This window comes from Athene noctua, chromosome 1, assembly GCF_965140245.1.
Source record: "Athene noctua chromosome 1, bAthNoc1.hap1.1, whole genome shotgun sequence".
Taxonomy (NCBI): Eukaryota; Metazoa; Chordata; class Aves; order Strigiformes; family Strigidae; genus Athene; species Athene noctua.
In genome coordinates this window covers 155,223,611-155,249,208 of record NC_134037.1, presented here as the reverse complement: position 1 = coordinate 155,249,208, position 25,598 = coordinate 155,223,611, and the positions used below count along the sequence as shown (strand labels likewise).

Genomic DNA, 25,598 nt, shown 5'->3' with positions numbered 1-25,598 from the left:
TTACCAATTCATGGCAGCCTTCAGCGCTGACAAAAAATGTGACCCAACAGGCTAAAGCAACAACTAAAATTAAAAAGTATGAGACAAAGACAACTTACTTAATATTCCTTCCATCGCCACATTAAACTTTTCCGTAATTAAACCCTTGTTAGTTCAAAGCAGTTTTCAACTACTTTTAAATGATTGCACAGGCAGTCTGTAACAGTTGAAAGCTTCCCCTGTAAATTCTCCCCCGCCACTCCACTTTTAACAGCGTTTGGGTCCAACAGCAGAACTTTCTGCCGTGCGCCTCTGCAAGAAACCCTTCTCCAAAAAGAAGCAAAGCGCCCGCGTGTATTTCAGCGAAAACTAAGCAGATCATTACAAGGTTTTGCAAGCATTAAAGGCATAGGAGGAGTGAGGAGGAGTGGGGAGGAGAGAAAGAGCTCGATACGCGGGAGCAGCTATTTCCTAAACTTTCTAAAAAGCTTATCAAAACGGGCATGCAAACATTAAGCAATCGCAATTAACAGCGCTCACTGCACCACTATCCCATAAAAGCAGATTTGATACATGGCCTTACCTAGATGTCGTCTGGCTTTTCTGTGGATCAAAAAGTTTCCTGCCTAAGCACAGAGATATTCTTTCACAAACCATAAAGGCCCCTTTTATTAATCCAGTACTGTAACAGCCTGCTTTCTACACCACGTTGAGAGCAGGATGCGTCAGCTTTCGAGAGAAAAACAGTCTTAATACACAATTAGTGGCAGATTGTATAATAGAGGATTTATCTTAAAGAGTGAAAAGGCATTTTTTAAAAAGCAAAGAGGGTGCGGTCAGATGTTAGGCTATCCCTGAGAAAAGGGGCCTAGGCTGCACTAGTACCTAAATACTAGCAGAAGCTTACTGGGAAGGGAGCCAATGGAATGACTTTGTTTGACCCAGCTGCCAATCTCTCCTGAAGCACTGCGCCAGACTAAACACTGACACTATTTTAACTCAAATCAGGCTACAGCAGCTGTTTGCTTTCCGGCTCTCAGCTATGCACCATGGCCATGATGACTCTGCACAGCACATATGATAGAGCTGGGGCGCTTCTGCTAAAATATGTTCCATGTTTGGACTGGTGGTATAGAAGCGGGGGCTGGGGGGCTGCTGTTTTGGGGGTTGCTTTCTTCTTTCCCCCCCTTTATTTTTTTAAACACCTCTGCCTCCATCTTCCCAAAAGCAAAATAAAAATGAGATTCGAGGCTTGCAGAAAATTCAGCATTGGAAGTCAGGTGAAAGGAGAGAAGTTACTGCTTGGGACTGACAAGAACCAGAATACATTCTAAAGGTGTGCGTGTTCATGCAGGACTCAAAAAAACATCTACAACCTGTAATTATTTATTTTCCTCTTGCCAGCTGCTCTAAAATTGTTCAGCATAAAAATAATCAATAAATTCTCCCTCTCACTAATTTTTAACTGTAAAAAGCAAGTGTGTTTGTATATATATATATATATATATATGTAAAAAAGCAGGCATTACATCTGTACATACATGCAAACATTTACATGTGCATCCAGATTCTGATCTAAACTACACCAGTGCAAATTGCACTGCAAGCAATGAAGTTATTAGAGGTTAAAACTGAGGGTGGAACTCGATAGCCAATTTACATATGAAAGTATCTGAGACTGAAAAAATTAAAGCATTATTAGTAATAGGCATATGGCATGGAGGTTGGCATGTCTTTTCTAATTCAAAAAAAGTCAAACAGTTACAGCAACAGAAACAAAGCACATACATGTGTTAAAATCCAGTGGAGGCTTCTGATGTACTGGGCGTGCAGCATAGTGCAACACAGCACTGACAGTTTTGCAGCATTTGAACCTAAAAACTCAGCCACAGTACTTAAACCAAAACTTTCTTTCCTCTCACCCTGCCACGGAGGGTTGCTGGCTATTCCCAAAAACTCCATGTCATGATAATTACCTTGTTCAGTAAAAAAATCAGGAGAATACTGCCATCTAAAATCAAAAGGTATAAAGGTATCCAACCCTTTAAAAGTCTGTGACTTATCTTGATACAGAGTAAAGGACAAGGGGAAGGTCTGGCTTCTGACATCTAAATTCCTTCAGTAAGCACAGCTCAAATTAAGTATTTATACTCAACAGAGATAATGGGGAAAAAACCCCAAAACAGAAATGGAAAACAAAACAAAACAAAACCAATCTAAACCATGAAAGTTAAGCCTGTTGCTCTGTCTTAGGCTGTTGTGTACTGACTGATTTCCATGAGATGTTCAACAGACTGCTACTAGAAACCAGTGGAAGTCATTGATATTGTACAAGCTCAAATCTCACTAACTACCTGCCCCTCTCACTGGTCCTCAAGTATATTAACAGTTTAAGAAAAGATCCTGGAAAATATCTTAAGTAATAATCCACCATAAAATGAATAAGAATTACAAATTAAATGAGTAATGGTTAGCACAAAAATGCCCAATGTTCCTCTCTAACATAAGAACTGAAATGGAAGAGGAGACCTGCATTATGTCTGAAATGCCAAGAAAGAATGTGCAATGACATTTACACCAACGAGGAAGTTACAAGAAAGGCAGTTACCTACACCTGAGAAGTCTAAAATCTTAAAATGGCAGACAGGTGAGATGAAGCCAACAGTTTTTACAGTTTCTCTCTTCTCTCTCTAAGGAGCACAGCAAGTATTTATCAGGAGATAAATTTGCAGGCCCCCTAAAGAAACTGCAGCTCCTCAGCAAGGAGAGTGTGTACCCCAGGAATTCAGACCTCGCATTGCACCAGACAAGAAAGGCAATACTGCCGCAATAGATCTAGAAAGACATTAACAGCACTGAACTTAGCATGGCTGGAAAAGAACAGAAGTACAAGATAAGAAACAAAATATAGGTTGGAGTGAAGCTTTGCCAGCTCCTTGAGGCAGAAAAGAAGGCAATATGGCCAAATCAACAAAGAATTTAGTAACAAAGTTTCAGAATGACAGGAAGAGAATGATGTTGTTCTCAGTGAAGCCAGCAAGGAACTTAACCAAGACAGGACAAGATCAGGATGCGGATAAACCGTGGTGGATAGGCACTTAAAACATTGACATAGAAAAGACAAGACTACACACTTAAAGGTGGAACACAAAGGCTTTTTATTCAAATACAGTATAATTAGCAAAAAACTCATGCACCTTCTCCTTCTTGGAAAGCTAATTGAAAATTTATTCCTGTTTTGGTTTGTGAGGGTAGGTCCTCTTAGTGTAATTTTCATTTGTAAGTTAAATACCCTTGTCATAATTGCTCCAGGGTAGCTGCCGGAGAGGGAGGTGGTAGCTGGCATTTCTTTCGCTTTTAAACTAACTTTTGTCAGCCTTGAGCAATGCATGAAAAAACATAGGGAAGCACTGGAATAGGTAACTAGTAGATCTTTGCTGACAAATACAAAACTCTTTCCTTGTAGAAAACTGTTTAGAATTCCTATTATCTTATAAATGAAGTATAAGTACAGCTAAGCACATTTGAAGTTCCTGTTGTAGAAAATCTCTGGTTGCTCCTAAAAGTATTCTTGGTTAGAAATAACACAGTCATTCTTTTTACCTTGATTTTGATGTTAGGGAGATGACTGTATATTTGATTACACTGTGTGCATCTATGCCATCTAAAATCTCTTCAAATCATTGGCCAATATTGATCAAATTTAAGATCAGAGGTTTCAGGTGTATTTTTGAGAAACTGTGGCTTTGAGATCTTATCCCATACCAAACAGAGGTCAAATGAATAGAGGAGAGAAGTTTTGTCAGCATCCCCATGAACAAATATGGAGAAGAAAAAGACCTTTTAACCGCTTCATTGCTTCAAAAGTAAAACTTCCATCAGACCTACACACTGTTTCAAATATGAGAGTTCATTTAACCTCAAGAAATAAATCCATAGTAAAGTAGGCTTCACTAGTCATGAACTACCTGTCTTTTGCTGGGGAGCCAGTAGAAAGCATTTTGGATATATCATCCAAAGGGTTGGTTTGTTTTTTCTGCTTTTTAGTTTCAAGTATTCAGCTAGAGTGACTTCTTTTTGCCCTCATTTCTTCTGTTTAGTACCATAATTTTGGCCAGTGTTTTATGACCAAATGATTCCTCACTTCAAGTCAACTGTAAAGCTCTAATTGGTTTCAAAGGAATCAGGATTCCATCCTTTTCATCCCCAAGCCATAAGCATATTGCCAGAGGGTCCCAGAAAATGATGCATATAGACCACTGTGCAGCTAGCACTGTGGGGTGATGAATAACTTTCAGGTTCCACTTGTGCACTTCTGGAAGAGACAATGGCCAAAATTATGACATAACATTGCAAGTCATATATGCCACTCTGGCATTGGAGAGTCTGAGCTCTAACAAAGCTGCACATTTGTTCACCTATTGAGCCTTCTACTGTCTGAACTTTCAGTAACAATCTCTGCTAGGCTGGAAACTTTTCACCCCTAAGAATCACTGGGGGGGGGGGAACAAACAAACAAAAACCTAAATTTGCATTTCAGTATGTCAGATACTTCAGGAGAGAAAGCTAGATTTCCAAGAAGTTTATTACCCTACCTAGTCCATTAGTACACAACACATCACTAATTTTATTAATATGTTTAATTATTAATATGCTTATTGGGGAAGGGGAGCGAAGGGAAGGGGAGGGAAGAGGAGGGAAGGGGAGGGAAGAGGAGGGAAGGGGAGGGAAGGGGAGGGAAGGGAAGGGAAGGGAAGGGAAGGGAAGGGAAGGGAAGGGAAGGGAAGGGAAGGGAAGGGAAGGGAAGGGAAGGGAAGGGAAGGGAAGGGAAGGGAAGGGAAGGGAAGGGAAGGGAAGGGAAGGGAAGGGAAGGGAAGGGAAGGGAAGGGAAGGGAAGGGAAGGGAAGGGAAGGGAAGGGAAGAAAAGGGAAGAAAAGGGAAGAAAAGGGAAGAAAAGGGAAGAAAAGGGAAGAAAAGGGAAGAAAAGGGAAGAAAAGGGAAGAAAAGGGAAGAAAAGGGAAGAAAAGGGAAGAAAAGGGAAGAAAAGGGAAGAAAAGAAAAGGGAAGAAAAGAAAAGGGAAGAAAAGAAAAGGGAAGAAAAGAAAAGAAAAGAAAAGAAAAGAAAAGAAAAGAAAAGAAAAGAAAAGAAAAGAAAAGAAAAGAAAAGAAAAGAAAAGAAAAGAAAAGAAAAGAAAAGAAAAGAAAAGAAAAGAAAAGAAAAGAAAAGAAAAGAAAAGAAAAGAAAAGAAAAGAAAAGAAAAGAGCCCTAAACAAACCAACTCCCCCTGCCCTCTCCCCAGCCAGGAATACATGCTAGACTTTCTATTAAAAAGTGAGAAACATAAATAAATTCAAGAGACAGTCACCTATTCATGGTGAAATAGAACCCAGATGCTAACAGCTGAGAAGCAACTTGCCTCAGAAACTTGATTGCATAAATATCTTTCATGAAGGATTTTCATAACCCTCTGACTAAGCCAGTGCCTACCACACCACTACCAACAGTAGTGTGTTACACTTTTCTGTTGCATTTGCTTGGGAAAATTTGGTATTGCCATAGTCCCCAGAAATCTTTTAAACAACAGCATAGAACATGGCAGTGACTTTTGTAGCTATGCAATTACTTTAATTCAGACTCTAAAATTAGTCTTACACAATCTCATCATCTCCAGATGCTCCTTTATACTCATAAATCCACTAAAATGTTTATATTGTCCCATGCAAGGGGGTGAATGCCTGCTGTGGATTGTTGCTCCAAGGCAACAATAACTTACTATGTCTTTTCTGTAGCAAGTTGCAGTGTTTTTTTGAAGTACAATCTATAGACATTTGCTCTTTCCATCACACCTCCCACATTTCCACAAGCCACAACATATTTATGTTTCAAGACATCTTCTGGAACAAATCAGTTTTAGTTTTGAATTAGAATACGGCATGACATGAGACAGATATAGCTGGGGTTTCTCCTAAGAATAAATTTGTGTGCTTTTAGAACAGAGATGAAGCAAACATCAAGCTTGCATACACGCCTTACTTCCAAGCCAAGGAAATAGCTACCATATGTATTAAAAAGTCAGTATCAGACATAATTAGATTAGATATAACACAACTGGGCCCCCAAAGACCACCATCCAATCTTACTCATTCCATCTTTGGGACCAATTATCATGTTATTATACTAAGTAGTGCTGAGAATCCATCAAGGAAGTGGATCCTACTGTGTTGCCAAACAAAAAGTTAGTTCTTGCCTCAAACATCATCCTACTATTTTGTCAGTCAAATGCAGCCTTGGTACGTAAGACCCCTTCCCTGAACTCACACACAAGGTTAGCTCTCTTCTCTCACCACCATAATCTCTTTTGTAGTTTTGATTACTGAAAAATAGAGACATAGTCCCGTTTGTCCTCTGTGGGAAAATATCTTCTATGGATTTACTTTCCATTATTTTCTTTAATAAGAGGTTAAAGAGAATAAGGAAAGAAAAAAACAATACAATGAAAAAAATGAAGAAGATTGTTTGTAATTCATCTCTCCAAACATTAAGCAAGCATTAACAACTGTTTCATACTTAGCACTAAATATAAAAATGAGATGGACAGCAAACAAATCCTATTTACAGTATTGCATCCTATCAAAATGCTAGCAAGTCTAGGAAGAAATGTGATACAGGAGTTCAAGGTGACTAGAAATCAGGATGCTTGGTGTTTATTTCTGACCCTGCTCCGAGCTCAGTGAGTAACCTTGGCTATTTAACTTAACCTCCTCTGTCCCAGATTTCAGCTGATATAAATTCACAGAGCTCAAAAGGCATGTGAAAGGACTTGCACAGTCAAGCCTTTGGTCCTCTATATCCTAGTTTATCTAAAAGCATGGCAGATAATATCCCTATTAATTTTTAAGTAATTAATAATATATTAATATGAACACTATTAATTTTTGCTAAATGGTTTGAGATCCACCTTTGCAGCAATGGTGAAAGAAACCATTTCATTGTAAATTAATGTAAACTGAACTACAATTTCTGATTGCCTGTAATGTTCATCTACCGTAGAAATAAATAATAAACAAGTCTCTATTGCATATCCAGAATAAATTTGTGGTTGGTTTAAGTGCTCTTTTCATGTAAATTGAAGAGACAGGGCATCAGATTCAGTTTTTCGCTGCATGCTTCACAAAGATACTCCTAAGCACTAATGTCTAGAGTTTTAAACTACCTGTTTCACTGCAAGGTTTAAATAACCAATCACTCTGCCAATGCATATGCCTTTAAGTCAGCGCTGTGTTGACTCTTTAAATATTTTCACTTTTTAATATAAACTTTTCAGACAAAAATTTCTCTTCAAGAACAAGGACCCTATACAACCAAAATGGAGAGAAGTTACGACTTTCTGTTTTTTCCGTCTCACCTGTTTAAGTACAGCTGACACAGCACAGATGCATGCATTACTCTTGTCTGGGGGATAGTCTGTTTACCAACCTTTTAATGACTTACAGTTGAAATCGCCTCATTTAGGAATCATGATGGTATTGACTACTAATGTCAAGCAGAAGAGCCTACCAGCTACACCAGGACACTAAAAATCTGTGCCTTGGGTTCTGTTCAAAGCTCTGAAGAGGAAAAATGAGGCAGGTGGGCTTTGCATACATTGATGATTTCAAAATTCTTCTCAGCAGCCATTTGCACTGCTATGCACTTAGACACAACCAAAACTAAACCTGGCAATAGGGGAGAAATTCTTCAGACCTTTGTGCATCCTACACCAAAATAGATGAGTTTCCAAACTATCACACAAGAAGATTTGGAAATGAAAGCCTTTATTTGCATATTATAAATCCACCTGTAAGTTGCCTGTAGATGAAGCATAGCATGCAACTGAAATAACATATACAATACTATTATTGTATTCCTCACACAAAACTGGCTGTTGAGAGTTTTCTCCTTTTAAACCCAATACAAGACACAAAAGGAACACCTTTAGGATCCTTTATTCTTGGACAATCAAACAACTACCTAAACAAAGAAGTTTAGTAATTATCTTCTGTTATTCCACATCTGTGAAGGCCCAAGAGAAAATACCATCAGCTACAGCCTCTTGACTACATGAGGTAAATATCATAACATGACATGGTTTTGGTTAGGGGTCTGTGATATAGCAGAGTAGATTTTCCAGGAACACAAAGTGGAGGAAAGCAACATATTTGATAGGTTTTTTTCATCAATAAATACTATGTTAGAAAATGTACTTAATAAGTTTTGTCATACTATTTTGATGTTTACATTTTCATGACTGACACTTAACTGTCAAGTGAAAGTTTCATGAAATACAATTATCTTGCATAGACTGAATTAGGCCTATTCAATACCTTTCAGTTACTCATACAAAGATTAACCTCTGAATAGAGACTACCTTTCTGATAAAATGCCTTCTTATGTCTAAAACTAGCTTTTATTCCACTGCCAGCTGCATTTTATTAGTTATTTTTGACAGCACTTTACTGTCACTGGAGAAGTTTCAAGTTTAATCTGAGGCAACTTCTGCATCACAGGTGAAAAAGTAGCAGCTATGAAAAGTAATTTTCAGTCAGTCACATCATCACAAGTTGCTTTACATTTACACTATATGAAGTTAAATAACCATTCCAACATGAAACCCAGAAAACTGGAATTCACTTATGGAGAAGGCCTTGCAAAGCAGAAGCCGTTTTCAAGTCTGGAGTATGGTGTGTCACATCTGCTTAATACATATAGTTTTCATTAGTATTAGAGACCTGTATTCAAGTACTGATGGTGAACACATGCTTATTACCTTAGTCTCATGAGTAATCAAGTATCATGAACAATCAAATATATAGTTTTTGTTGATTATTCTGTGTATATTTGTAATGTAGAATCTTGGAATGAAATTATCACTACAAAACAATATTTAAGCAGTAGACATTTGAGGAATGGGTTCAAAATACTTCAGTATATTCCCAAACTTTCTCAAACATTGTGTTCTCTAAAAAAAACTGAGAAAGAAGACAGACAGCAGACTATGATCAGTTTGAATTCACCTGCACTCAACTTGTTGCTGAAAATTATGGTACCTCCAGGCGCATGTGATTTCTACATATGTTTATCATATTTAACAAACACTACTTCAAAACTGACAAATCCATGCAAAGACCTGGATAGCGAGCCCACTCATTTTCTTCAGTTAAATAGTATTTTGAAAGCATTAAGCATCCACTGCTCAACTGACACACACAGTCAGGAGAGAGGACAAAGAAACTGAAGGAAACAAAACTGTTTTGTGGGCTTCAAACAGAAGAATATTACTGTCTTCAAAGCTGGGGGGGGAGGGATGATTATATGAGTCTGCATAGTCTGGAGGTGAAGAACCTGAAATTAAATGGAGTAATACTTGATGTTTCATCATTTGGTATGAAAGGCTAGCAATTGTCAATACAGTGCTGGTTGGTAAAAAGACCTAAATCATAGTGGTGGAGTGGAATGAAAATGATGACCAAGAATTGTGGATACATTAATAATAATACCAAGGAAATATGAAAGGAAAAACAGAAGTTGGTGGATTAGAAGGAATAAAAAGAGGAAGAGAAAATGAAAGGGACTTTTTTTTTTTTTTTTTCCTCACTCATCAAGCCTGTAACCATGGGGCAGGGCAAACAGGAACTTAAATTCTTCACTACAAGTTCCACTGCTGGACAGAACTAATGATGAACATCTCACAGGTTATTCAGCACTGAAAGAAACCACTTTGGAAAAATCATAGAAAAGCTTTTCTAGTAAAAGGCACCTGCCAACTCATAGCAGCAGTTGTGTCATTTCATTACATTTTGGAATTTCTCTTAGCAATAACACCTAGAGGGTGTGCCAGCCCATAAATGCTTTTAGTATTCCTATAAGCAAAATGACTTCAAATAGAGCAGAAAAAAGTCTTTGAGTGAAAATTCTGTTCCTCTGTAGTTCCACTGCACTAGCACAAATGCCATATGAAGCTTTATGTGTAAAAAGATTGTCTGCTGTGCCTTATAATTTTTTTTTTTTTTAAATCTGTTGAATGCAGAAAACTATAATAAATTACTCATCACAAGCTTAATAATGACTCAAGCATTAGCAAAATGGACAAAATTACAAACTATTGATTTTTATTTTGAATCTATGTTAAGCTGAAATATGTTCCTTTAAATCAATCAGGTTTACCTCAGAGATTCAGCTGTAATGTGGAATTGTGGAATATAAGAGAATCTAGCACTTTGTAGAAATCACTCTACCTTTTAGAGAAATGCATCTGATACTCTTCTAGAGTGGATTTCCATGACAATGAGGCTACGAAATTTTATACCAGCTGGAGGTCAGCTCTCAAACATCTTTTTTCATGATAAGTGACATGCACTAGTTTTGGATTCAGACTTATACAGAAACAGTAAAAACCAATAGTGAACAAGCTAATACATGGTGTGGTTTTTTTTTTTCCTTTTCGTGAAATATTTTCTTCTAATTAAGCTGTAATTTTGGAGGAAAACATCACAGATGTATATAATTAAAAATTCATTATCTCACTACAGAAAAGAACCAGCACATGCTAAATCTTTTACTGTAATTTGGTGCATGAGAGAAAAATGCCCAAAATATTTGCTTGCCATCAGAGGCAAGTCTATGGTTCTAAATATTATATAAAAGGGAAGGAAACAGAAATAGTAACATACTGTTTAATGTTCATGTACAGAAAACAAAACACAGCAAAAAAATGAAGGTGTTGCTTAGCCATGCCTTAATTAGTAAGCCATGCTTTTTGTAAAATGTAATAAGAAAGCTATTTTTTCAAAAGAAAGAGTTAAGCAACAAATCTATTTATGCAGTTTTCTCAGCACTCAATATAGGACTAAAAAGCCTACAATTTTCAAGGTGATTTGCAATTTCCATTAATTTGTTGAAGGTTTTGTAGCTCAATAATGAGACACTTTCATCAGTTATTAGTGAATCAGGGCTGTTTGCAGCTTTAATTCAAACACAGTAAATACAAATGCAAATGTGCACATGATTTTCTATTATCATTTCTAGAGGGTGAAAGAAGGCAAATGATCTTCAGGAGAATGGGGATGTTTATCATTATTTGCCTAAAATTGGTTAACAGCCCCATACTGCTGGAAGTGAACTGAGAGTTGTAGATGAATGCCAATATTTGGGTTGTGAGGAACTGCAAATGGTCATTTGGCGCTGGGGTGTTGGCATTAACTCCCCCAAACCTGAAAATCTTAATGTTTTGTCTACTTTAATAGACAAAATTTTGGGGCTGTCATAAATATATTGTTTCATTTATTCATCAGCTTCTTGATTTGACAGAAATGTTTAGGATCTATGTTAATTCTGGCCTCTTAAATTCAGCAACTTAAAATCCTTTTCCAAGTCTATAGACTACATCTGTATTGTAGACTTCTGGTAGAATGGATTAAAATGAGACATTAAAAGGGAAGATCTACCTGCATATTAAGGTGCCTGAAAATGCAAGTGGGCACTCAATATTACACAAGGTGACCAGAGAGGTTTCTAACACCTTTTGAAGCTGATGTAAAAACCAATGCCAACAAAATTTGCTGTCACTGACATCCCATTCTTTTAAAGCAACTTTCAAAGCCTCGTTCAGCATCTACCTCTACAAATCTGGTCCAGAGAGCAGTAAACTGAATTTTTCAGTTAGCAAGTATAGGATATTTCCTCCTTCCAAATCAAGCCGTTAACTAAAACCAAGACTAATATTTAAATTAAAGATGGATAACACAGAGGTTTTACTCAATAGCCACTTGATGGCAGTGTCATGTATAAGAAGATTAGACTCTGAAGTTAAAACTTTTTTAAAAAAACCTTCAACAACCCTAAAAAGCCAACCCAAATGACACCTTGATTACTGCAGAATATTACCCTCCAAATAGAACTCTTTTTAATGATATTTTGAAGGTCAGCAACTAAATCAATAAGTAAACCTATAACAATAATGAATTTTAAACTTCAAAAATGTTGCTATAAAGGTTATTCCTTTAAAATCAATATATGAAATATTTTAATATCTGTTATGAATTTGATATTCATTCTAGCATGTAACTCTCCAACAGAAACTCATGGTTAATTTCTCTGGGAAGAAACAAAGTAAAACAATTCCAGGAGGATTTATTAAGAAAGAGTTCTTGTGCAGTGATTTAATAAAAATATATGACTCTACTGTTACCAGCACAATATCATTTCTGTGATATTAGAGCAGATAGCTTTGAGACTGGTTTATATTTCCTGCCAGCAGGATGCTCCACATTCTTTGGTCACCAAGCACAACCAAATAAACTTAGGAGAAGAGGGAAAGTAGTTCATGGAAGGATACAGGTCAAGTTAAAAAGCTGCCTTTCTCTTCCTCTCCTGATTTACTCATCTGTTTGCAGCCTGGAGAGCAAATCCCAACTGTTTGAGCTGAACAATTAAATGGACTAGATTCCTGTGTTGTAAGTGAACAAGTTACTATCTGCCTTTGCCTCCCAAGATGTCCAAATACGATCAAACATAACTTTGGGCATTTTTACACTGGTTTAAAAAAACAGATCATCCGCAACTGTAATGAGGGCTAAGCATATTAAGACCATTGGTCAATAACATATGGCAATAATGCAACTGCAAAGACAGCTCTGTGAGGATCTTATTCTACCCTTGGATCTCTAGAAAACATTTGTTTGCAGTACCAAATATGTATCTAGTGAAGAAAAGACAACTCTGTTACTCCGGTGTTTTAACAGTTAGGCAATTCCTTAAGACTAAAATCTGTCATTCTCTTGATTTATGACTGAAATGTCCATTGCCACTGATAATTATTCAACATACTGAGTGAAACAGGAAGAAATCCTTCAAGTGGTAAAACAAACAAAAAAATCAATGTTCATAAATATCTTTTTGAGTTATAGGAACACTAAATAACGTCCTGAGCTAATACAGAATTAATGTCCACACTGGGGGGGAAAAGGCAACATCATTCCGAGCACTAGAGATTTAATGTTAGTTTTTCACGCAAAGCAAATTTTTTCAGTCAAGTTCTTAAATGTCTGCAAATACGTTTTATAATGGAAGCTGAAACAGAAAGTCCACTAAATGCAGAGTCACAAACAGAAGTAATGTTTTAGTTCTAAAAATAAGGTTACACTTCTCATTACTTTCGTGAGCCACAAAATTCATATGGAGCTATCTCAATGGTTCATTTGTACTCAAGTTTTAAAATTGGGTAAATGTCTTAGGAATTTCCAGAAAACTTAAAATTAAAAAAGGATTTCCTGCCCTTCCTCCACCTAAACCACTGCATGAAAAGAATCAGCATTAAAAAAAAAAAAGAGTTCTCTGATGGTTTTATCAAACAGGATTCAACGATATAAAGATAACAATACCAAAGACTTCTGGGGCCATTCCTCCAATAGTATCTTGAAAAGATATTTTTCAGGTTTTATGTAAACCCTAATATATTTAAGTGTGAATTTCTAAACTTTTATTGATGCTGTAGCTCACTCAAATTTATATTTAAGCCATAAACACTAACTGTTTTATTTTATAAACAGTTTACTATAACTGGGACTGGGGAGTGAATAGGAAGGAAGAGAACTGGATAAAAAGAAACAACTGTAAATTCAATTTCCAAATGTAGCATTACTGTGTTCTTTCCTACACTGACTACTGCATTATATTAGTCTTCATTTTGATAGTGAAATAAATTAGCCTTCATTTTTATATTTAAATAAAAGGACAGTAGTCTATGATAGCCTGAAAAAAAGTTATTTCAAGTAAACTTAAAGAATAAGAATCACAGATAATTGAAACACTAACATTATAGCAGAAATTACTTCTCTTCATACCAAAAAAAAAGCAACCTTAGTGATCTAGTCATCTGTATATGATTCATGTGCTCCTTTTTTTCTGCTAGAGTCCATGAACCAGTTCCTTCTCAAACTAGACAGCAGCTGGCGGAGGAGGGGTTTGCTTATTTCTTAAGGAGCATCTACCTCAGTATCCATTTCTATATAACTCCTTTTTCATTGCTATAGGCCAAACTTTGTTATTTCACTGTTTGGAAAATATAAAAGCAGCATTACCAGTTTTGATGGATTCCTAAGTCTTATAAAAAGGGGTTGACAGTTTATAACTCATCAGAATATGTACTCTTTCAGCATGAGGCAGACACTCTGAAGTTGTCCTGGAAAGCCTAGTAATGAAGAACATGGAGGACCATAGCTGTAGACTGCAGTCAAGTAGGCTCAATAGCTGATTATAATCATTAAGTCACAGAATATAAGACCAATAAACCCAAATAATTTCAAATTTTAGCAGTGAAACTGAGAAACAGAAGAATTTTGTTTGTTTGGCTCTTCAGTTTCCTTGTGCAATTTAATTTTATTCCCAGTGAATCACAAAGCTGTAAAACTGACCATTTAGAATTAATAGCTCAAAGACTTGTCAAACACTGCAGTAAATGTCAGTTCAGTGTTTGCAAGGAGATTGTGCATTTTGGTGGGGGCTGCACAATAGGTGAGTTTAAAAGTATTTAAAATAAGAGATTGTAGGTTCTTGCTGCACAGAAGTAGCATTCTTGTTAATGGAAGGGAGTTATGCAGAGTCGAATGCAGTGGCAGAGCAAAAAAGGTGCCATGATAGGTATATCCAGCAACAAGGTGGGAAATGTAAGCAAGGTGCAATGACTCAAGGTGAAGATATGCCAGAATGGTGAAGAAGCTTATGAATGAGGAGCCTGAGAGTTAAGGTGTCAATTTCTACAAAAATTTCTTCCATAAAAATGATAAAATGTCCTGTTAAAAGTCTGAGAAAATCTTATTTTAACCTAACCAGTTACTGCTAATCAGATTTTGAGTTTGGGATTTTTGTTTTTGTTTTGGGTTGGTTTTTTTTTTTTCCATTTAAATTGACATTAAAATGACCTTAAAAAATATTTGTTGGTGGAATAAGGATAAGATGCTTGCAAATACTATTTCAGCTTTGAAGCTTTATATTGCCTTTCTCCTGGCCTACTAAGCAGTTAATATTTCATACTTAATCAACTTGTTTATATTTCCACATGCAATCAGTTCTCTCATTTCTAGACAGAACTGATGAACAATCACTATAAATGTTAGACGTCCTTTAGATATTTCTTGTTAATGTTGTTTCCGTTTACTTATTTATTTTCTTTATCTGTTATTTAAAGAATATTCTCACTTTGATCAATATGAATCCCTGAATAATAATTGGGAGATTTTTTTATACAAAAATATATAAAAGTGAACTGCATATGCAATGTCATGAGAGTGTATAAAAATCTTCCCATATTTTGCCATCAGTTATCTACTTATTAACACATACATACAATACTAGGAAAATATTTCTATCTTTACTGGAACAGAATGGGCAAACCCAGAAAATATGACAAAGCAAAATTAATTAGTTTGTAAATTTCAGATCAATCACATCTTTAACAGATACATGGAAGAGTACTTAAGATTAGCCAGACTGCTTGATCCAACTTACTTTTTCTTTTAAAAACTGATGTAATTCCCAGATTTCTCTTCTTTCTAACTTGAACCAAAGAAACACAAGTATCAAATTGCATCAAATAAATCATAATATATGCTTAATAGACAAATATGCTTGTTGTTTTTCTTCTACTTGTTAATGACCTCCCCAGACTTAGCTTTTCACTTAGAAGCTGTTGCTCTTGTTCCAGACTGTCCTTTTGCAGTGTATTTCACCGTCTGTATCTTCAGAAGCACTGTGAAGGAATTCTTGTAGTATGGTTGGTGTCAGTAATGTCTGGTTTCAAATTTGGTAGCATTCTCTTAGTTTCTTTGTGCTATCTGATAAAATGTGCACAGAGACAAAATTTACTACTCATGAACAACAAAATATTTTACAGAATAGTGATCTTTTAATATACATGTGAAACTTGTCCCATGTGTCTTTGTTGCTCTATCTACAAACTAATTTCTTGTACCGAAGATCATAACTCCCAAGAATTTGTAAACAAAGCGGTCATCTTTAAGGAGAGGAAAAAAAAAAAAAAAGTACTTCCCAGGGAATAAAAAATTATACCAGATCAATTTTCTCTCTCTCTTTCCTTTTTTTCCTCTCTCTCTTTTATTTTTTTTTTTTTCCCACCTCTTATGTATATACATAAAAGCTTTCCTTCAGAAATCATGTTATACTATACTGAGGGTACTGGCTGATGTCACTGCTTAAGTTGTTTGGAAACATACAGTAGAGACACACTAATTGAATGGAAACAAAGCACAGCAGGATTTGCCCTACAGTAACACAACATAAAGGAGGTGTTTTCTAGAATATAGGATTTCTGTTGTTGTTGTTTTGAAATACTTAGAGGTCATGACTTACCAACAGGCTTCTCAAACCTTTTAATTTAAACTCTGATTTAGCAAGATACTTTAGTACATTCTTTATAGTGAGTAGTCCAATTAAGAACTGATTAGAAGCTATCTGAAAAAAATCTGAACATCATATCAAAATATCCTATTAAACTCATCAAATGCTGTTAGTATATTTACTTCAGTCCATTTTTTTAGGTTGCTACACTTGCTATTCTTTTATTATGTCAAATCAACATTACAACAAGATTTTACAAAATGCCAGATACTTTTACAGAGAAATAGAAAAATATAACTTTTGCATCAATTTTAAGCACAAAAAGCACAAATGAAAATAAGAGAGTTAAATCTAAAGCAGTCTAAAATAAGCAGAAGACTAAATGTGCCTTTAGGTGTCTATTCCATTTGTTGGCTCACTTTATTTTTAAATCACACACCAATGTTCTGTGATGTTTAAATTAGTCTTTAAGATAAAGAGAAATACACATCCCACTACTTTTCAACACATGAAATTAATTTTTAAAATAAATTATCTTAGGGAAAAAACCTTCCATTACAAGACTAATTATCATAATGACTTAATGTCAGTTTCTTACCGTGTGGGAGGAGTTTGGGGTTTTTATTCAGTTACTGTTTGATGCTGTCTAGTATACACAAAATCCCACGTTACACAATAGTCTTGTGTGTCCTAAATTATAATGCTTCTGATATTATATATTTAAAAACTGAACACAATCCTAACCAGTTCCATATCAAAGAACTATGTGTGTTTTCACTTTATAAATAAGCAGACTGTTAAATTCAAGGTGTTAGTAAAATAATTTTTATGACACCTTTTTCATATCAATTTATAAAGTTGATAACGTTCAAAGAAATATTGGACCAGTCAAATGTTGGCAGCAGGCTGATGGTTATCACAACTAAGATGATGTTAACTTAAGGATGCATCAACATTTCTGCTTCCAAAACTGATGATGCTAATCAAAATGTGGAAATTACACAGCCACCTGGGATGGTTGGGAAAGTTTAGGCGTGACATCCACGAAGTATGTGCTTCAGCAGTGACAAATTAAAGCTTTCAAGCAGCTGCAATGTTTTCAAGTGGGAGAAGCTGATAAGAATCACACGAAGTGAAACAAATCTCTTTCAGAATATACAATTGGGCTAAGGATAAAGAGAGACAGGAACAAGATTTGGGAAAAAAAAAAAAAGCTGTCCATCAGAAAAAAAAAAAAAAAAAAAAAGAAAACAAAACCCCACCTTGTGGAAGAGGAAGGCTGGGTAGCTTGAAACTTTCTTCGTTCTAGAACAGTAGCATGTGAAGTCTGAAAGGGCCTGAATAATTTTCGTTTTTTAAAAAAAGAAAAGAATCTTTGTAGGAGTACTTGTTCTGGAAGAACCATCATCCAAGAGGAATATGTAGTCGAGCAGTTGTTTAACCCCCAAGAGCATTTATTGCAGGTGCATCTCAGAAAATGGTTGAAAATGGCTTCTGGGACATCCACTGGTGGCCACTGGGTTCTGATGTAGAACACATTCATCGACTTGAAGATAAAACTATTGCAGGAAGTTTTAAAATCATCAAGTTCTGATCTGTCACATTGTTTTTCATATTGGGAAAGTGTGTTTTGCAATGGAAACTACAGTCCATAAAAGGAAAGAATGTAAGGCATGTAATTTTCCAACAGTATTTCTACAAGAGCCTGACTCCCCAACTAAAGGCAAATCCCAATACATGCATAAGCAAAAAAAAAAAAAAAAAAAATTAATACAAACTACGTGATACTTTACTACACCATCATGGGGCAGACATCTACATAGAGTAAAAGACAATTAATGACTGTGATGGTTAATCAGGAAGCATGCTAAGAGAGATTATCAAAGGAGGCAAATCTCTTGTAATTGAGGCTGAAGGATGTTGGAAATTAAGAGCAAGCTTTGTTTTACAGATAAAAAAGAGTAGCTCCCTCAAATACACAGCAAGGTACTAAATGTTAAGGAATGAAGCTAAACCAAATGATGCCCCTCCAAGATTGTGCCTAGTAGCGTCCTCCAGTCTCTTCTGGGCATTCACAGTGGAACCAGAACACAGCCTGTCTGAAGCCACCTCCCTGCTTCCTCCAGATCCCAATGGTGGGTGAGATCCTCAGCACCAACTGTTTCACTCTGCAGATCAGGTCCTATTGCTCCTCATTACTTGCTAATGTAGACATAGCCCAACTATATTTATTTGAAGACTGAAGCAGGGCTACATATGGAGAATTTCACCTTTGACAAGTACTAACTTCATTTACATTAACACCTGTCTAGACTGTTTTCCTAAGTATAAACATAAAAATCTCCTCAGTGTACTTGGGTCCTTCTTACTTAATTAACCATATGTGACGTAAAGTGATACAACCCAGTTAAAGGTATGTCATTGTTGATAGGATCAATTACAGTCAGACATAAGTACTCATTGCTTATACCATCTGTGCTGTACTCCTAAGTGCAGAACCTTGTCAATGAAAGTATACACAGATTAACTGTATTCACTTTCATTAAAAAACACCAATCTGCTTTGTCAGCTCTAGGCACTTTCTGTTAAAAAACCACAATAATATAATGCACATTCACCTTATCCTTGCAGCATCCTGTGGCTAGTGGTATATCATCCAAAGGGTTCAGAATAATATTTGAGACTATTCTGCATCTTGAGTGATTTTATTCTAGTGGCAACTGTACAACCGTTTTCCAAAACTCCATGTACATACTAGCCTGGGAAATTATTGTGGACACAGTACTAAAGTCAATCTTGCTCATTCTGCTACATGGTCAACAACATTTTCTAAGGCTTCTGTTTCTCGCTGCTGTTCTTCAGTATTACAGGATCTGATCATATCACATTTGAGAAGGAAAAACCCAAACAACAGTAATTCAAGCTCTGGAAACCTTCACTTGCCATGTAGGTATGCCTACACACAAATACACACATGTATATATATCATGGAAATACTACAACCAAATTCATATCTTTGATGTCATCTGCAATGAGAAATTACAGTTAGATTAAACAAATATTCCAAAATTTAATTAACAATTCCATGGATGAGCTTTGAGTCTTATTTTCATTTCTGTCATGATTATGAGATAATTACTTTTATGTAAAAACATAATTATAGGGTAAGCAACATAGTCACTGGATGGGAACTGAGGAACAGGTTTTAAAGGACCAGTTTGGAGCTTGGGAAAAAGCTACATGTGTTTAGAGATCAAAAGTTCTAAAAGCAGGTTGAATTGCAATTCACATTTTTTCCTCAGAACTGAGGGAACAAACTGAAATAAAATATGTTTCTAATCAGGCTCCCACCACAGATGACATCTTCAAGGAAGATTAGGAACCAGTGTTCTATTGTTAAAAGATTACAGTTAAAACTGTAATCAATTGAGGTCACTTCAGAAAGCAGGCTGTGCATCTGAGCACATTTCTTTCTCATAGATTTGAAGGCCACACTTAAGGATTCTCATGAGTAAAAAAGCAAGGAGGGATAAGTAAGATGCACTTTTATTGCTATTGTTTGCATACTGTTTTTATATCTCTGTGTTTAATTTGTAAGGAATTTAGAGGCACACCCATGTGGGAAGAGCCTGTTCATTTTAAAACTGAAAAAAAACCCCAAACCAAAACAAAAAACTTTTGGCTGATGAGGATTTCTCCCTGTGTTTATTGTAAAGTCTAAAGGCTTGATCTCTAATTGTTTTACATATCAGAGATGCTAAACAGTGCTGATGACAATACTGACCAACAGTTTTATAAAATTATCTAGAAGTAAAATCATGGAGAAGAACTTAAATATGTTAACTAAAAATGGGAAAAGTTAAAACAATGACATTGAGATTTATGACTGGCATGCTCATTTCTTTAGTGTTCAAAAGAGCTGAAAGTAAATCACACTTCAGAGTGTTGTGAAATATATATAAATAAGGAAGCATATTTGAAATCTATAGCAGGATGCCTAGAATATTTTTATGAATATATATAACACAGTTGCAAATAAAATCCTGTTTATAGCACCTTTCAAATAAAAAAGAAAAAAAATACAACAAAAGGAAATTTTGTTACAAGATAAAACATCCCTCCTTCACCCACCCAATGGTACACATTGTAATTTTAATTACACAAGTATTTCAATGAAGCTCTGATTATGAAAGGATAGTACCTGCATTCTTCAGAATACAGACTAAAATATTTAGATTAATCAGCAGAAAAATATTTGAATTCACTTACAAATAATTATTAAAAGTTTATGCAGATTTCAGTAATATTTTTATATTTTATACTGACAAAACAAAACCTCACAAATCTCTACCCAGAAGAGGTTGAAATGCTCATTTCCTTTTGATCTCTTTACTCACAATCTCAGAACTTACCTACTTCTCATTTGTAGCAAAAAAATATATTTTACTACTACTGGAGCATAGACAATCTGACTTTCACATTAACTTCTGACAGATACACCTTTGAAGAGAGGCATTGTTTGAATCTCACCTGAAGGACAAGGTTAAAGTAAACTAAGCAGAGAGGTTTGCTGTAATACTACCAAACAACAGTTAAATGATTATGTGAAGCTGTCAGAGTTGGCAGGTTCAAAATACCAGTATAGAACCAAATAGTTTTCTTGATTTTTTAAGCCAAAGAAGTTATGTAATGAGAAATTTGTTTGTGCTGGGAAAACATTCTCTGTACAGTTTTATGCCTTCAATGAGTATTCTTCAAAATGCAAGCAGCAGCATATTTGTCTTGAGAAGATGTTTTCTTGCATTAGAAAAGCCAAATGCACACATCTGAAAACAAAATACTATCTTCTGCACAGTGCAGACATACAGACGTTATATTTTATTATAGATGCTCCATTGTAAAGTATGTACACTTGCCACAGTCTGTGCCGCACAGTTTCAGAAATGTACATTTTAATTTAAAGTATGCATTTGATTTAATTCCACCTGGTTTTGGCTCTGCACTAAAATGTTTGGATGAAGGCTTGCAGTTCGGATATCTGGTTGAAACACTGCATACCAGAGATGGCTATGCAGGCTTTGGGCTGGAGAATGAAGATAAAAGTGTTAGATAAAGGCCTCAGAAGTCAATAGTGTCTGCTACACAGCAAGTCTCGTCACACTGCCTCAATCCTTCCTTCTCTCCTCATTAAAGACAGACTAACTGGTATGTAGTACGGCATCAATACAGCTGTAGTAATTCTGCTATGTTGCTCTAGGAAACAAACTTTATGAACAAAGTAAACTAGAATTTTGCAGTTCTTCAAATGGTTACATCTCTTCTTAGGAAATGCAACTAAATAACTATTAGGTGTGTTATGTCACTCATCCTTACAATTCATGAATACTACAGAAGACATTTTAATAACCATTATGTACAATAACTTAGTGCTTCAAATGTAACAAATTTTGTAATTATCACCATTATCCATAATGATCAAACCTCAGGAGAAATTGCCCTAGGAAACTTAAAATATTAAGGCATCATTATTGTAAAGGGGCCCATGCTGAATTTAAAGTGGATGCAGGTGTTAATCTAACAGTTTAACAATGTGTTTTGCACAGACAATAAAGATGTGGCAAAGTTGCTCTTTATTCCACAAAGCAATAAAAAAAAGCTGTCCACATTATACAACTTTTTATTGAAAAGTCAGGTAGTTCCACCTGTTTCATCATGAACAAAATTACCTGTCTTGTAAAAAAATAATAATTAATTTGAGGTGGACAGTTTCTGGTGCAACAGAGTCTGCTTTTGAAAAACTGATTCTCACCATTTTGGAATTTTTTCTGTATTCATGTCTGGACATATTCTTGAATTAATTCTTTAGGTGAAAATTTCTACTATATATGTTAGCAAAATTAGAATAAAATTGCCAAATCAGATGGCTACAATTATGGCACACCAATTACAACACTTTTTTATAGGAAGCATTTATGATCAGCACAACAAAAACTCAAAAAGAGGTCTTAATAGTTAGGGTACCAGCCTTGAAATGGCAGAGGCAGACTGACTCCTTCATTCCAGCCCAGATCGCTTTATCGACTATGAGCTGACCCCCTGTGCCACAGATCCACAAAAACAGCAAAGTACCAAAAACTTTTCTGATGAAAGTTGGGAACTTCTGAAAATTTTGGCCTTGGTCTCTCTCTTTCTCTGCTTTTTCTCTACATTGATCAAATGGGACTAGTAATTCTGTCCTATAGATTAGTGTAAATAATCACAACACACACACACACACACAAATAGCTTAAATAATGCAAAATAGGCAACCCCTGGCCTGCACTGAGTGCCAGAATGCTCTGAGAAGCTTTTAAAAGCTTTTAAAAACATTTGTATCAAGAGTTGAAAGTCTGTCTCTTTTATTTCCCTCATACAATGAATTTCTGCTTCAGGTCTACCTTTTTCCTCAAGAATTGTCTTGGCAACCACCAGTTTTCTGTCTGTTCTCTAGCTTTATCCCATCAATAATATACCAAGACTCAAAAATAAAAAAAGGAAAAAGGTTCTTTTTTTGTTCCAAATCTTAGGCAGTTTCTACATTTTAATTTCTGCTCATGGTTATCCAGGTTGATGTTATGTTGTTCATTTCTAAACAGTGGTTCTCCCATGATTGCCATTATTGCTGTTTCAAGTTTTCACTATCTTTAATTTGAGCGAAGCATCCTATTTTCTGGTTTAGTTCTGCCTCTTCAACATTCCTCCTACCTACCCTTTTTAAACACTATATTCTCAAAGCTTTAATACACTCAGCTTCAGATGACCATCTCATACTCAACAAAGAGTTCAAAGATGAGATATGTTTCCAAAGCCTCTCTGGACAATATTTGTCATCTACATATACAAAAAATGTTGAGAAGACAAGGGAATGAGGAACAGATGAAAACTAAAACTGGAACAATATAATATTCCTAAAGTGCAGTGATCCAGAATGTATCTGCCACTCAGTCAATCAGACTCTGCATTTATCTCCTTAATGCCCACATGCAAAACAGCCATGAGTCTTTTCCTCTTTCTTACTGCAGCTGACTGCAGCTGGCCGACTCCTGCAATAACCAATGCCAACGCCAGCCTCTAGGATGTTGGATGACACCACTAAATTTTATATCACATCACAGTACAGTGACACAACAAATGAAAAAACACTTTACATAAAATTGACATATTATATTGCCTCCTCACAGTTTGTATTGTCTTCAACATGGTCTCTATACTACTTCCCTTAGAGAGCCAACCTCCCCATAATTACTGAGTCCAGACAGAATCCTGGCTGGCACTGCCCAGTGCTTTAAACAGACCCCTATAAACCAAACGGAGACTATAAAAGCAATTCATGGCCTTAGCTACTTCAATTACTTTCTGAACAGTCACATGAGGATACATGCATAAATTAACTCTAGTTATTTCTAAGGTACTATACTGAAAATCTGTTTAAATGTAAGGAACACAAAAAACATCAATGAAGCAGCTGAGACTGTTATTTGCTTTGCTACAGTGGAATATCATACTTGGTTAGATGTTGAAAATTAACTGGATAGCCAAGAAGTAACAAGGAACAAAGTAATCTTCCCATTCTTGCCAGGACTGGATATTTTGCCATCATTATTGGGGGCTGGGGGGGAGAGGGAGGAAGGGAAAAAAAAAAAAAAGGTGAGCCCAATTGTTTGTATATAGTTTATATATGTTTAATACAGATGAACTAGATTCCAAGTTTGGTACTGGTCTATCAGCCTCAGCTTCAAAGTTTTCAAATATAGTTAAACGAAACCAAATGCAGTTAAATGAGTACTAACTGATTTCTTATAAAACACCGAATTCTTGTGCTTTTTGTGGTTATCTGGTATGCACTTCCAATAACTGAAGCCAACAGAGCTCATATCTGGAAAATTAGTTTTGCTGAAAATAGACAAGCAACTCTTCTCTAACATTTACACTAACATCGTCCGGAAAAAAAAACAGCAATCTTTTGTACTTCATTTCAAAGGGTTGAATAAATGTCAGTACCAGACAATTTTCCCATTCTGACCAGGACTGGCTATCTCCATAAAAACACAAAATGACTTGTAAATCAGATTGCTACTTACTTGCTCTGTTCTTCCTTCAAACTTCCAGTGAGTACTAACCCACATCTCACTGTCTGTACCACGCCCCACAACTCTGAATGAAGATGATTGCAAAGTGAAATCGGAAAATATCATATGGTTTAAAAACAAACTATCTTATTAGAAGTTATTCAGAATTTATTTTGTAATAGCATCTACTCTTCAAGGAGACAGTTATACTCCAATGGTCTTGTCTAGTCTTCCTAACATCAAGGTGGAAATTTTTTCTGAGTCAGTGTAAATACTTCTTAGCTTATACAAGTACTGATGAATCCATTTTTATTAGATGTCTCTCAAACTCCACCTGGCTTCCAAGCAGATCAATCAAAAACAAACTAGATGTCACTCACATCAGTGAAAAAGCAAACATACACAACACTTCATGGAGACAGCCCAACTCACATACTCATGCCATCCTGCGTTTTATTTAACCTTTTAGAAGTAGCATTCCTGTTATCCAAATTAAACTCATACTACCTTTGTTATCTATCTATGAACATCTGGCCATCAACTCAAGCTGGGTATGGCTACAACTAAATTTTGAGACTTTGCCTCACAAAAGTCCCTTCCACAAAATGCATTTCAATCTTTCTAAAACCTTCAACATCTGGCCTTCACTGACAGGACCCATGAATTTCCTTTTATGTCTTCATAGGCAGGATACTCTTTCTTTATGTCATCAGCCGTATATATGGCCTTTCCCATATACATCCTCAATCAAATGCCTCTCCCATGTTCCCAAAATATCACTTCTTGATTATGTCAAGACATTCTTCTCTGGCTTTGACAAACCTATATGCTCAAATCCACCCAAGATTTTTGCTGCAAAGATAATATTTCTAGCCCAAGAGTTCATCCTGTCCTTTTCAGCTCCCTGGTCACCCCCTAGGGTAAACTCTCACTGATGTGGATCTCCAGAGTGGTCTATGCTGACAGTCTGCATTGGCACACTTTGGAACAAGCATTACTGAGTTACTTCCCATGTTTCCCAATGTGCTAGGGAGTAACGAGTGTAAAAGTGCCTTTAACTATGTGATGGTTTGGTCTGCTATCACTTTCTCAGTCTCCCACCACAGCCTCTCTCAGCT

At 35.9% G+C, this 25,598-nt stretch overlaps 1 long non-coding RNA gene across 2 annotated transcripts in view; it reads right to left on the bottom strand.

The window, feature by feature from the left end:
• Positions 1-25,598, bottom strand: part of LOC141971426 (uncharacterized) — a 243,196-nt gene that overhangs the window by 105,306 nt on the left and 112,292 nt on the right. The window contains exon 1 of one of the 2 annotated variants that reach the window (XR_012635279.1): positions 563-813. The exons of the other annotated variant lie outside the window; for it this stretch is intronic. This is a non-coding gene — a long non-coding RNA (uncharacterized LOC141971426). Of the gene's footprint in view, positions 1-562; positions 814-25,598 lie in introns of those variants that run through there. 2 annotated transcript variants of the gene reach the window in all.